Source organism: Neopsephotus bourkii, unplaced genomic scaffold, assembly GCF_033783945.1.
Source record: "Neopsephotus bourkii isolate Nb327-2 ecotype Australia unplaced genomic scaffold, CSIRO-AGI_Nbou_v1 NB_246, whole genome shotgun sequence".
Lineage (NCBI taxonomy): Eukaryota > Metazoa > Chordata > Aves > Psittaciformes > Psittacidae > Neopsephotus > Neopsephotus bourkii.
Window position 1 is genome coordinate 1,700,124 of NW_026900756.1, and position 14,858 is coordinate 1,714,981.

The following is a 14,858-nucleotide window of genomic DNA, read 5'->3' on the forward strand; positions in this document are numbered from 1 at the left end:
ACAACAACTTGCAGATAACGATTACTCAAGAAACAAAGAAACAGGATACATATCCTGCTGAAATAGCGCATCGTTAACGGCTACTTGCTGATGTGGCAACAGCTGCTAACGACCACCAAAGTTTGAGCCAATAAGCTTGTGTATTGTGTAACTTCGCATAGATATGTACTTGATTGTATGACCTATAAATATCGATGTATTGCAATCAATAAACGAGACTTGCTGACCATGAGAGCATGAGGCTTGTCTCCCGCGACTCCAACAACGGATCCCGACAGCTTCATCCAATAACAAGCTGTTATTATGGCAAGGCACACACACAGATTTACATTAGCAGAGTAACTATTGCAGGGTGCAGCAGCATGTTGAAGATGCTGATGCTAGCAAGGGACTAGCCAAAGAAATTTCTTACCAGTGGAATTCTCTCACCCTCTTAATTTTTTCCATTACCTGCTTTATAACACTACCATTGTATTAGAATATTTCTATCTTTTGCTTTAGCATTTTCTAGCAGCTACTACAAATTTCCACACTCTAACATCTCTTTTACAACTGGCAAATCCATACAATACAAGGTGTAGTTTCTTATCAGCAACTGGCTACTAAATACAGGTGGTTTCATACACAAAACCAAAGCCTCTAACAATAGCTACTTTACAAACACACATATTCAGGCTGTTACTTTTCAGTTGCCCCCAAAAGATGTTTAGCAATCATTGGTTTTTCTCTTCCTCTATCTCATTCTGCTTGGGGTATTCACATTCAGCTCCTGTAGCTGAAGCATCTTGGCTTCTGCCATTCGTCCGTCCATATCATGGCAAGGCTTGACAAACTTTGCAGGCAGTCGCCATGGACCTGTAGGCAGGAGGACACAAATACACCCCTCCTCCAGGTTATCAGTTCTTGAGAAGCAGATATGTTAAACAAGGAGTTTGCTGCATCATTGCCCCCCCTTTTTTTTTTTCTTTTTTTTTTTCTCTGCCACCCTCATGCTGCTTAGGTGGCAGCTCATAAGGCTTGTGGTTGCACTACCCCTCTTGCTTTTTCAGTTAGCAGTCCTTGTTTCAACCAACCTATCTGTTCCTCCAAGTCTTGGATTCATCCCCAGGTTACTCTAAATATATTAAGCTTGGTTTTGTTTTGCCTTGGTTTTTCTCTCCTCGGCTCTGGTGTCCATCCTGGTCCTTCCACTGGTGGAGCACCGGGAGCCGAATCAGCAGGCAGCTTCTTTTGAACATGGGGACTGAGCTCTCACCAAATACTTTTTTATTATTATTATTTTTTTTTATTTTCTCCAAAGTCGCTCACCCTGCTTTGCACGGCTACGAACTAATGCCGGCCTGCTCAGCAGCAGCTACAGCTGCCTGCAACCATAAATACCTGCCAGCAACTGCACTTTTGCATTAACCCTTTCTTGCCTGAAATGTTAAACTGCTACCCATTAAAAACTTTTATATCAACCCAACAAGAAAGAAAAAAAAAAATACACAGAATACTGTCTGCCCTTAACACACACACGCACACACACACACACACACGTATGGGATCCCACAAGCACAGTCCACACAACTACAATATTTGAAGCACAAAATCCCAACAATCATTACTTCCACTACACAATCCCACGTACAGAACATGGCACAAGGACCCTGTGGAGGCTAACAAGAAACCAGCTCCGAGAAGCATCATTGCAGTGCGAGGTGGCGGGCTCAACCTTAGCAGGCGTCCCCACAGAGGCTCTGCCTCCCCCACATCGCATGAGGCTTGGGCTTTCATACTGACCAAAATGCACACTCATTCCAACACAGGTGGCCAGCCTATGTTGGAAGAAGTAGCCAGCAGTATTTATAAAGGTCTCCAAAGGTCAATCGAAACCTGGACATACTTATTTTTACCAGCTTCCAATACATGAGTATCACAGAGAGAATGTATTAAATGAGTTGTATATGGGGTCGTAAGTCCACAGTCCATCACAGTCTGCCCAACACTCCTGATAAGAGCATACAAGAGACCTTCCCACTGCAGGTCTTTATGCAGAACATACACCACCAGGAAAGCACACAATACACCTGCATCCCCCACTGGTCTCACTTCTCCCTTTACAGCTATGCATTTAACATGAGGATCTGGGGGATATAAATCAGGCTCCTTTTCCAGATGAATAGGCTCCAGGTCAAAAGGACCATCCAGGTCAGCATCAGAATTATCAGGCATCAGAACCTTAGGAGCAGTGCACAGGCTCCTTCTCGGGGTCAATAGGGCCTGAGTCAAAAGGATCATCTTCATCTCTGTCCTCAGTCTTCGCAGCCGCAGCGGCAACCGGCGAAGGTTGGGAGGGGGGTGGTGGGGTGGTGGTGTTTGTTTTTCTTTTTGTTTGTTTTTTGTTTGGTTTTTCTTTTTTTTTTTTTTTTACTTTAACATAAAAAAGGTTGCTCCCTTCACTTTAAGAAGGACTGAAAACATCCGTAAAACGGATGTCCTAAGCTCAAATTTCAATTCATTCAATCACTGACAAGGGGGGTGTCCTGGGGCAGTGCTGACTCTTTCCAGTGTTTCACCCATCGAGCTGGCACCCACCGCAGACCAGAATCTGTAATTACACACATATTACCTTGACCAGTTATTTTCACTTCCGCAGGACCTTTCCAAATGCCAGTTTCCAAATCCTTGTACTGGACCAGAATACCCAGAGTTTTAGTCATATAACCTGAACCTAATGCCTGACCATGTATTATGGCAGGGGGGGTCATTAAGATCTCCTGTCAATCGCAAAAAAATTCATAACATATACAGCTTTCTGTATCCTTGCTATTGGTGTAAGTCCTTGTTCCCTCGTTTTTTGTTTTTCCAACAACTATTTCAAAGTTTGATGTGTTCGTTCAATAACAGCTTGTCCTGTAGGAGAATGAGGGATACCAGTGACATGAGAAATACCCCAAGTATTCAAAAATCTAGAAAGTGTAGCTAGATGCATTGTCTGTTTTTAGCTGTAAAGGTACTGCCATAGCTGCAAAACAACTATGTAGATGTATGATTACATGGCGCACAGTCTCACCAGCCAGGGGAGTGGCCCAGACAAAGTGAGAAAAAGTGTCAATAGTAACACGGACATATTTCAGTTTCCTGAAAAAGGGTACATGAATCACGTCCATTTGCCAAAGCTGAAGAGGCTGGAGGCCTCGAGGGTTGACTCCAAGGCCTATACCTACTGCTTGGCCTTGACTATTGGGACAAGATTGCACAATGCCTCGGGCATCTGTTAGGGACAGTCCAAACTGTCAAACATCTTTACTGATTGATGGAAGAAAGCATGGGATGCTTGAGCATGTTGAAAGATATCTACAGAGGGTCCTGCCCATGCTGGGGCAACCAATTTATCCACTTTGTTATTGCCTTCACTAAGGCTTCCTGGAAGGCCTGAATGACTGCGAATATGCATAATAAAATATGTACATTTACAAGTATTCACAAAATGTAATAAGGTTTTTAACAAGATCCACGACCTTTGATTAGTGACTTCTTGTAAAATTGCCCTTTCTATATGTTGAACAATGCTTACAACATATAAAGAATCACAGACAGTACTAAGAGGGGTGTCAGGCCATCGTTGAAATACTGCAATAACAGCACTTAGCTCTAGTGTTTGTAGCAAACTGGAAAAATGACCAAATATCTTCTGCTCTTTCCAACCATCGTCTGTTTGACAAACATATCCGGTTGTGTGATTGATTTTGCTTGCATCTGTAAAGACAGTTAATCCTACAACAGGTTTACTAGGATAAAATGTAACATCTTCAAACTGATTATTCTTTAGCATTGTAAACATATTATGAGGTGGAAAATGTATATTAAGAGGACCAACAAAACCTATCAGAGCAAACTGAACAGCAGAACTAGACTGTTGTGCCCAGTCTAACCATACCCTGGTAAGTGGCAAACAAATTTGCGATGGATCACAGCCCATAATTTCCTGACAACGTGAACGACCTCGTACAATCAAAAGAGCAAATACTTCTAACCAATTAGTTACAGTAGTTACAGTTTTACATAGGAAAATCCATTATAAAAGCCTAAATGGATAATACTCACTGTTGACAATAAACAGAATAACCTGGATTCCATTGATCAGCATAAGAGGTGGTGATTTTTGTCATGATGTGATCTAAGGCCGCATTCTGAGCTTTTAATAGAACTTTTTTTTTTTTGCGACTCACCCTTTAAAAGGGGCATGAGATCAGTCAGATCCACACAAAGGGCAGATCTATTGAATGTCACCCATCAATTTCTGTACGTCAGACAAAGTTTTTATCTGTGTGGTAATTTTAACTTTTTGAGGCCTAATTTCAGTTCCGGAAATGATCCACCCGAGATATTTCCAAGGGCTTCACGCTGCTCTCTGTCTGGTGCAATTACCAGTCCTGCTTTCACTAATTCTGATTGTAGCAGGTAGAGCAGATGGTCCTTGTTTAAATCTTTGCCTGCAATTAGGATATCATACATATAGTGATAGATAACACATTTTTGCAGTTTTCATTGGATCGGTTGCAATACTCAGGCCACATACAGTTGACAAAGAACAGGAGAATTTTTCATACCTTGAAGTAAAACAATCCATTCATATCTCTTAGCAGGCTCCCCTTTGTTAATTGCTGGGACAGAGAAAGCAAATTTTTCACAATCGCTTGGGTGTAGAGGAATTGTGAGAAAAACAGTCTTTTAAATCAATTACTATTAAATCCCAACCCTGAGGTATCATTAAAGGGCTAGGCAAGCTAGGTTGCAAAGCAATGACATTCAAGTGTCTTGTGTCCAAATTTGTCACATCTAATACATTTATCTGCAAAACCAATACCACCACGCGGGGGGGGGGGGGGGGGGCTGCTGAACTAATTTTCTTTACAGTACACTGTTTCTTTTTAAAATGTCCCGTCCGTCCACAATTATAACATCTCATACCTTTAGCACCCCCACGATCGCCCTAACCTGATTGTAAAAGGGGTTTAACAGCAGCAGAAAAGGCAGTAGCCATGTACCCAGCCTTTTCCTCTGCTGTGCTCACTTTAAATCATATCTGAAGGTGGGGAGTAAGCAACAATTGAGCTATCATACAGATACCATATGGTGCTAAGATATATGCAGAAAAATATGTGCAGTAATTGCCCAAGTATACGATGATTTTAACCCGTAGGATGTTACCGGTTGACGCGCCCCCTTTACTGCCTTTAAATCCAATGCCTCCCACTCCTTTCCCCCCTGTGGAGTGTTAAACACCAGGAATGCTGAGGGACCCATAGCCGAAAATTCCCCCATAACAATTGCATCTTTGACCATCCCACGCCAACGGTTATTACCATAATCCCCTACCCCGTGCCCAGCAGCCCTGTCCCACTCCCCTTTCTTTACTACTGGATTGTAGGAGTGTGGGGCAGAGGGTTCGGAGGTTTCCTTCATCTCTAATACTTTAATTTCTTCAGCAGCTGTCACAGTTGACCATCAATGAGGCTGGTTCGAATCTGCCGACGAGCCGAACTGTCTGAATTGTCTGAGTCTGAGTCGGGATCAGGAAGGGGAGGGTACAAGTCCGGTTCTGCCGGAGTCTCTGGGTCTGGTTCCAATTCCGATTCGGGGTCTTCTTCCTCTAGGTCGAAGGTGACCATGTTTGCACTTTCTATTCGTACTTTTGGATGCGAGGCCGTTTCACTTTATCTTCCCCCTTATGCCAAGGAGGCTTCTGTGATGCCGTGCCAGGCACACTGGGGGGGCAAATACTTTAGAGGCAGCACTCTTCTTTACCTCTGACTGACTTTGTGAAGGAGCAGCGGCCAGGAAAACAGATGCCACTGCTGCCCGTTCCGATTTCATTTCCTTTAAAGTCTCAATTATCAATCTCCATAACAAATACTTCAGGGCTTCCTTTGTCCCTTTACTAATCTCATCCCACAACGCCTGACCTATACGTTCCCATTCAGATACTTCACAGGTGGCTTGCTCTGTGGGGATAAAGCCACGATCCCGGGCCCACTTTAACAGCCTCTGTGAGGCGGCACTATCATGTTGCAGTCCTCTCTTAGAGAGAATTATGTTGGAGGAGCTCCATCACTGCCTGTTCCTCTTTGGAAGGCGAGTGCCCCATCTCCTCCCCGGCAGCTCACCTGATCAGGGCGAGATCCCACAGTTACTCCACTGTTTGCAGATGTCTGACTTTCACAGCGCCAGGGCAGCTCTGACTTTCGAAAGGCTCTCTGCCCCCTCTTCTTTGATCGGACCTTCAAACTTGCATGCCACAAGTTACCGATCTGAGGGTCCCTGTTCGGGCGCCATTTGTCGACGCGGGAGTCACGGACAACGCAGGAACGACCAATGTGATCAGCGAGTGCCAATTTATTACAAAGCCTTAACTCCTTATATACCATTTCTTACAGGCACTTACAGTGATTTGGCATATTATGATTGGATATATGTCTTGAAGACCCTTAGCGACTAACACACAATTGATTAAGCACAGGTGTGAGAACTTGACCTCGAAAGCTTGCCAACAGTCCACAGTTCTCATTAACTCAGTGAATTACAGCTTCTTCTTATCTTGCCTGCTTAAGCTTCCTCGGGCCTCTCACGGCTTTGCTGTATCTTTCAGGATTATTCAGTTTTTGCACCAATTATGCGTTCTCCTGTGAGAATACTGTCTCCACAAATCCTGACCCACAAATTCTCTGCTGACTCTGTCCCCAGAGTTACACACTGTCCAGCCTATCCCTGACATAAATAGCAACTCCCCATCCCCATCTGCCAGGCCTGTCTTTTTTAAAGAGTTTGTAACCTTCCATTCCAACACTACAATCATAGGAGCCATCCCACCATGTTTTTGTGATGCCTATTATATCATACCCCTATAGACATGCACACATCTCTAATTCCTCGTTTGTTCCCCATGCTATGGGTGTTTGCATAGAGGCATCTAAGCCCAGCTCCAAATAAAGCTGGCTCATTGGTTGGAGAGGCTGGAATATATCTACATTGCTCTGAGCATTTATTATAGGAGGAATAAATAATAATTTATTATTAAGTGGAGCAGGGTTCCATGTGAACAGCAGTTGAACATGGGTCAGTTGGTCCTAAGCAATAGGCAAGCGCCGTTCCAAAAGGGTGGGCGATGGCCTCCATTGCCCTCAGCCAATTGAAAAAGAGTCGGGTTCAGATCCCCGAATCCGGAGTGGGCTAGGCTGCGACGAGCAGGAGGGCCGCTGTGGTGCACCTCAAAGCCTGGGGCACAGGCCCGGGTGGAGCCGCCACAGGTACAGATCTTGGTGGTAGTAGCAAATATTCAAATGAGAGCTTTGAAGGCTGAAGGGGAGCAAGTGCCAAGACTGATAGTCCCATGAGAGCTATGGCTTCAGTCTCTGGTGAGCAGTTTCCCAGGTGGAGTGGAAGAGCTGATTTTACTCCAGCTCCTGTGATAACTAAGAATAATCCCTTTCAACACAACTTAAGTGTCCAACGTTGTGATGACTATTAGAGGGGTCCTGACTCCAGCCAGGTGGAGATAGGGGACAATCGGATTTACTGGACTGTGTGGATCAGATGGCCTGGCACATCAGTCCCACAGAAGTATAAGGCTCTAGTAGATACCGGTGCACAGTGTACCCTGATGCCATCGAGCTGTCAAGGGGTGGAACTTATCTATATTTCTGGAGTGACAGGAGGATCCCAAGAGTTGACTGTACTGGAGGCTGAAATCAGCCTGACTGGGAGAGAATGGCAAAAGCACCCTACTGTGACTGGTCCAGAGGCTCCGTGCATCCCTGGCATAGACTACCTCACGAGAGGGTACTTCAAAGATTGGCATAGACTACCTCACGAGAGGGTACTTCAAAGACCCAAAAGAGTATTGATGGGCTTTTGGTTTTGCTGATTTGGAGACTGAGGAAATTGAGCAGCTGTCCACCTTGCCTGGTCTCTCAGAGGATCCTTCTTTTGTGGGGTTGCTGAAAGTCGAAGAACAGCAAGTGCCAATTGTGATCACGACAGTGCACTGGCGGCAATATAGCACCAACCAAGACTCATGGATTCCCATTGATCAGGTGATCCGTAGACTGGAGAGTCAGGGAGTGATCAGCAGGACCCGCTCGCCCTTTAATAGCCCCATATGGCCAGTGCGAAAGTGTAATGGAAACTATCGTGGCCTGAATGACGTCACAAAAACATTGAGTGCTGTCGTACCGGACATGCTAAAACTTCAGTATGAACTGGAGTCAAAGGCAACCAAGTGGTATGCCACGATTGATATTGTAAATACATTTTTCTCAATTCCTTTGGCGGCCACAGTTTGCTTTTACTTGGAGGGGTGTCCAGTTCACTTGGAACCGACTGCCCCAGGGCTGGAAACATAGCCCTACCAGTTGCCATGGACTGATCCACACTGCACTGGAACAGGGGCAAGCGCCAGAACACCTGCAATACACTGATGACATTATTGTGTGGGGCAATACAGCACAAGAAGTCTTTGAGAAAGGGAGGAAAATAAACCAAATCCTGCTGAAAGCTGTTTTGCCATAAAATAAAGTAAGGTCGAGGGACCTGCAAAGGAGATTCAATTTTAGGGAATAAAATGGCAAGATGGACGTAGACAGATCCCCACAGATGTAATCAACAAGATAACAGCAATGTCTCTACCAGCTAATAAGAAAGAAACACAAGCTTTCTTGGGTGCAGTGGGGTTCTGGAGAATGCACATCCCAAATTACAGTTCGATTTTAAGCCCTCTCTACCATGTGACCTGTAAGAAGAATGGTTTTGAATGGGGACCTGAGCAACAACAAGCCTTTGAGCAAATTAAACGCGAGATAGTTCATGCAGTAGCCCTTGTACCAGTCTGGACTGGGCCAGATGTAAAAAATGTACTATACACCGCAGCTGGGGAGAATGGTCCTACCTGAAGCCTCTGGCAGAAAGCTCCAGGAGAGACTCGAGGTCAACCCCTTGGTTTTTGGAGTCAGGGATACAAAGGATCTGAGGCAAGCTATACGCCAACTGAGAAAGAGATACTGGCAGCCTATGAAGGGCTTCGAGCTGCTTCGGAAGTAATTGGCACTGAAGAACAGCTCCTCCTGGCACCCCGGTTGCCCGTGCTGGGCTGGATGTTCAAAGGCAGGGTCTCCCCTACACATGATGCTACATGGAGTAAATGGGCTGCACTAATTACACAATGAGCTCAAATAGGAAATCCCAGTCATCCAGGCATTCTAGAAGTCATCATGAACTGGCCAGAGGGAAAAGATTTCAGAATGTCACCAGAGGAGGAGGTGACGTGTGCTGAAGAGGCCCCACCATATAATAAGCTGGCAGAAAGTGAAAAGCAGTATGCCTTGTTTACTGATGGGTCCTGCCGTATTGTGGGAAAACATCGGAGATGGAAGGCAGCTGTATGGAGTCCTCGACAACAAGTTGCAGAAACTGCTGAAGGAGAGGGTGAATTGACTCAGTTTGCCAAGGTGAAAGCCATCCAGCTGGCCTTGGACATTGGTGGATGAGAAAAATGTCCGGTACTTTATCTCTATACTGACTCATGGATGGTGGCAAATGCCCTGTGGGGGTAGTTGCATCAACGGAAGCAGAGCAACTGGCAACACAGAGGTAAACCCATCTGGGCTGCTGCACTGTGGAAATATATGTGGAAATATATTGCTGACTGGGTGCAGAACCTGGTGGTGAAGGTATGTCATGTAAATGCCCATGTACCAAAAAGTCCATGTACCACTGAGGAACACCAGAACAACCAGAAGTTGTTGAGGATCACCAGAAACAAGGTGTGGATAAAGCTGCTAAGTTTGAAGAGGCTCTGATGGACTTAGATTGGCAACATAAGGGTGAATTATTTTTGGCCTGGTGGGCCTATTGCACTTCAGGCCACCAGGGCAGAGATGCAACATATATAGATGGGCCTGTGATCAAGGGGTGGACTTAACGATGGACACTGTTGCCCAGGTTATTTATGAGTGAAACGTGCTGCAATTAAACATGCCAAACGGTTAAAGCCTCTTTGGTATGGAGGACGATGGCTGGAGTATGAATATGGGGAGGCCTGGCAGATTGACTATATCACACTGCCACCAACCCGCCAAGGCAAGTGCCATGTGCTTACCATGGTGAAAGCAATCACCAGATGGCTGGAAACGTACATTGTGCCCCACGCCACTGCCAGGAACGCTATCCTGGGCCTGGAGAAACAGATTTTGTGGCGACATAGCACCCCAGAGAAAACTAAGTCAGACAATGGGACTCATTTCCAGAATAACCTTATAGACATTTGGGCCAAAGAGCATGGCATTGAGTGGCTGTATCACATCTCCTACCATGCACCAGCCTCTGGGAAAATCGAAAGGTACAACGGGCTGTTAAAAACTACACTGAGAGCAATAGGTGGGGAAACTTTTAAGCATTGGGATACACACTTACCAAAGGCCACCTGGTTGGTCAACACCAGAGTATCTGCCAACAGGGCTGGCCCAGCCCAATCAGAACTTTCACATATTGTAGAGGAGGACAAAGTTCTTGTGGTGCATATGAAGAATTTGCTGGGGAAGACAGTCTGGGTTATTCCTGCTTCAGGTAAAGGTTAACCCACTCATGGCATTGCTTTTGCTCAGGGACCTGGATATACTTGGTGGGTAATGCGGGAAGATGGGGAAGTCCAATGTATACCTCAAGGGAATTTGATTTTATGGGAAAACAGCCAATGAACTTAACTGTATGCTGTTGCCTGCTGTGTAATACTTTTATAGCCCATGAACCAGATGTCTTCAGGTCACCAGCGACTAGCCCTGACTTCTCCATCATCCCAACAGAGAATGAACTTTGATAGAATCAGACAAGTTCTGTAGTAAAGGAATGATCAGCAGGCAATGATCCAATACTGCACACAGCCTTTCCTGCTCTGAAAGACTGTTACAAGAGATAGAGCCTGACATCATAGACCAGATGGACTCAGCAGCTTTATAGGACTTTATAGCATGGACTTCTTAGTCCATGCACTAAGATAAGAGTGCACTGAGATAAGAGTGATGGTATATTGAAAATGTGGGATCTGAGCATGATGTGAATGGTATGGAATAAGGGGTGGATAATGTCCTGGGTTTAGCAGTAGCAGTCATTTTTCTCCTTCTTGGTAGCTGGTGCAGTGCTGTGTTTTGACTTTCGGGCTGGGAACAGAGCTGATAAAAATGATGTTTTGGTTTGGCCAAGGACTTTGTGAGCCTCATGCTCTGCCAGGGAGGAGGGGAAGCCGGGAGGAAGCAGAGACAGGACACCTGACCCAAACTGACCAAAGAAGTATTCCATACCACAGTAAGTCGTGCCCAGGAGGTAACAGAGAGTTACCTGGAAGGACACAGGGTCTTCTGGACCAGACTCATTTTTCAGCGGATGGTATTCTCTTCCCTTATTATTTTCTCTTATCATTGTTGTCCTTGGTGATAGTGGTGGTGATTTGTGTGGTACATTGGTTGCTGGACTGTTCTTGTCTCAACCCATGGGAGTTGCATTCTTTCGATTCTCCTCCCCATCCCTCCGGGAGCGGGGAGGGGGGAGCCCCGGGGGAGGGTGACATGGGCCTCGACTGCTTCCAGCCTGGCACCACTCACTGGAAGTGAGTGCACAAGCTGTCTGGCTGGGTTTAAACCACGACAAGGTGCTGGCAACTGACTGGGTGTGTTGGGATGGAATGATACCCCCCTCCCCCAGTACATTTAGTTTAAATCTTTCTTGACCAGCCTGGCAAGCCTCCTACCAAAACCACTCTTCCCCTTAGACCAGCTCCACCAGCCTCCAGTAGACCTGGCATCCTAAATTGAGTCCTATGTTCTAGATACCCAAACCCCTGACTATGGCACCATTGTTCTAACCATTTATTAACCTGGGAAATGTGCCTAACCTTTTTAAGTTCCTCCCCTGTATCCTAGAGAACTGATGAAGGCTAGCTGAGCTCCAGAGTCTCTAACCATCTCTCCCAGGGCTCTGTAGTCCTTCTTTATGCTCTCCAGGCTACAGCTGTCTACATCCCTAGCACCCACATGGATAATGAAGTGGGTAATAGTCCGTCGGATTTACTAGACCAGGCAGCCTCTCTGCAACATATCTGATCCGAGCCCCTGGTAGACAACACACCTCCCTTGAGACTGGGTCAGGCCAACAGACAAGTGCTTCTGTTCCTTTCAAAGTAGAGTCCCCTACTACTATGACCACCCGCTTTTTCCTGGCGTCACCAGTAGTGATCTTCTTTATCAATACATCAGCCGGTAGTTCATGTGGTGAGGTGTGTATTTCCTTGTTAGCCCCCTGCAGAATTGCAAAGAAGTTCTGAGTGGGGACATCAGATTTAGGAGAAAGCCCCTTGCTTTTAATTGTCAATTGTCGTCTTCCTCCTTTTTTTTATTACTATTTCCCAGCTTCCTGTGTTAACATTCTCCTTCTTTCCTCCATAAGCTACAGTGGACACTTGAGGCCCCTGCACAGCTTGAGCCTGGAGCAAGCATTCCTGCTTCCTCTCAGCTTCTCTGACATCTTTTAGCCTATTAACAGCATCCCGCAGCTCAGCCCCTGTTGCAGGAGGACCTCCACCAGGGAGCACCGAGTGCAGCCCTGCCCATTGCGCACCCTCCCCTCACCAGAGCAGTGCAGGCACTCTCTACACCCCGAAGTCTGCACTGCAGCCTCCCCTCTCGTCTGCTCTGTCTGGGTGCCTACGCTGCCCACCGCCGGGGCAGCCAGAGCAGAGCTCCCAGACCGGACCGTGGCCATAACGCGAGCGCTCACCAACCCACTTGCCTGCCCCCGCAAACTGCCTCGACCCACCCTGTTCCCTGCGCTCCCTGGGGCAGGTTTTTACCCACTCGGGGCTGGTGCCGCTCCTCCTGGCTCCGCCCCCTGTGAGTCCCTGCTCGCCTCAGCTGAGCTGCCGGCTCCTGGGCAGGACTTGGCGAGGACTTGAAGCTCCTTCGGTGGCTGTTGCCGCTCTGCGTTGAGGCTCCTGGTCGCTGAGCTTGCCCCAGTCAGGTGTTGAAGGCATCCTCACAAATATATATTTGTATATTTTCATTCATCGGTGTTGAAATGTGTCTCATTCCACTTACTCATGTTTTTCAGGAAATAAAATGTGAGTCATTTAGAATAGTGGCTGTTGCTTTGAGACCATTTTTTTTCCACTGCATAGCAGATGGATGGCTTGATACTATGCTGAATTGTGACTGTGTCATTTTGTTAGATCCTGCTTCTTTTGTATAGAAACTCTTGGATTAGGGCTTTTGTCAATCCCAGCAGAAGAAAAAGGGTATTTAATGTGTCTTGAACAGCCATATGGAGTGGATAAATGAAGAAGTTTAATGGTAGTCATGAAATCTGACACATATGTGTAAGTCCATGTGTCTTTGAAATATTCCCTGTCATATAGTACGCCTGCTGCAATCAGGTATTTTACACAAAAACTATGATTGTCATAGCTCCTGATCCTGGATGTACCTCAGTGTTAGAAAAGAATACCCTTCCTGATTTTTTAAATCCACATGCAAGGCCAGCCAAACAAACTGGAATGTGAATTGGGGAAACTCCCAGTTTATGGCACAGTCAATTTATCCTGTAGCACAATATTCATCTAGCAATTAAACTTCATGCATAATATTCACTTAGAATTTCATGGTTCTTTACTAACACACTTAAATCTCACAAACTCTTTCAAACTAGGTAAACAGAACTTCTTACTAGCAAAAGAAATTATAACAGCACTGCTTCCAAATTCAAGAATAATTCATGAGTTTCATTCTAGATCTTCCACTTTTACTGTGGCAAATCTCACCCGCTTTTTCATCCATTCCTGGCAGCACTGTAAGTCGTATGGTATCTACCAATAGAATTCCTATCTCCTTTTCCTTCACTTCCTTTTTTCTTTCCCTCACTCTCTACAAAAGCTTGGAAGAAAGCAAAGGCAAGGACATCTTCAGTCTAACACTACAGTTTTGTCCTCTGTTGAATAATGGGAGAAATTCTGGCTGCAGTTCAGATTTAGTATTTTAACGAGCATTTTTCATGCAACAGGCATGCTCAAAGATGTTTAACAGTGATTTCCTTCAGAGTATATGCAAACATCACCGTCATATGGAAATACAATTACGCTAATGCTATTAGCACTAGAAAAGTCTACTTGTAATAAAGTCATTCTTACCAGTATGAAGTTTGTCAAACATGCTGTATCTAGCTAACTCTATCACTTTAAGCATCTAATTTTCAGACTTTCAGCCTCTAGACTGGACTCCAGAAACATCACTGTAACACTTAGGCTACCCATACAGCATGCGAGTGATCTGCTGATCAGCCTTGTAGAAACAGGAGAGGTGTCATGTGGAGGCAAAATGTGAAGATACCTGGGGCACTTCAGAGGCAGCTTTCTAGGAGGGAAAACATGGGGCAGTATGAAGGTGATGAGAAAGTTGGAGACAAATTATCTTTGTTTATTACACAACAGAGCATAGTACCTCAATCCAGCTCTTGAGCGCACTGATCGGAGCCTCAGGGCCCTGCACTCAAACCAGTTAACCCCCAGAGGTGTTGAAAGAGTTTCCCTGGCAAGTAAAACTTCAGCCACCCAAGGGGTCACATGCTGCTAGATTCTCATCTCTAAACACCATCATTTTAGCAGACCAGTTGTAAAAATGCTCCTTAGTTGCATTCAGTTAGAATTAGCTCTGTTAAGAAAGACCTATTTAAACACTAGTTCACTATTAACTCAGACATTCACAGGAACTCGGCAGAAACACATCACTGAAAACAATGCTAGGCAGGGCACAGACACCACCTGGAAGCAGGAACTGATG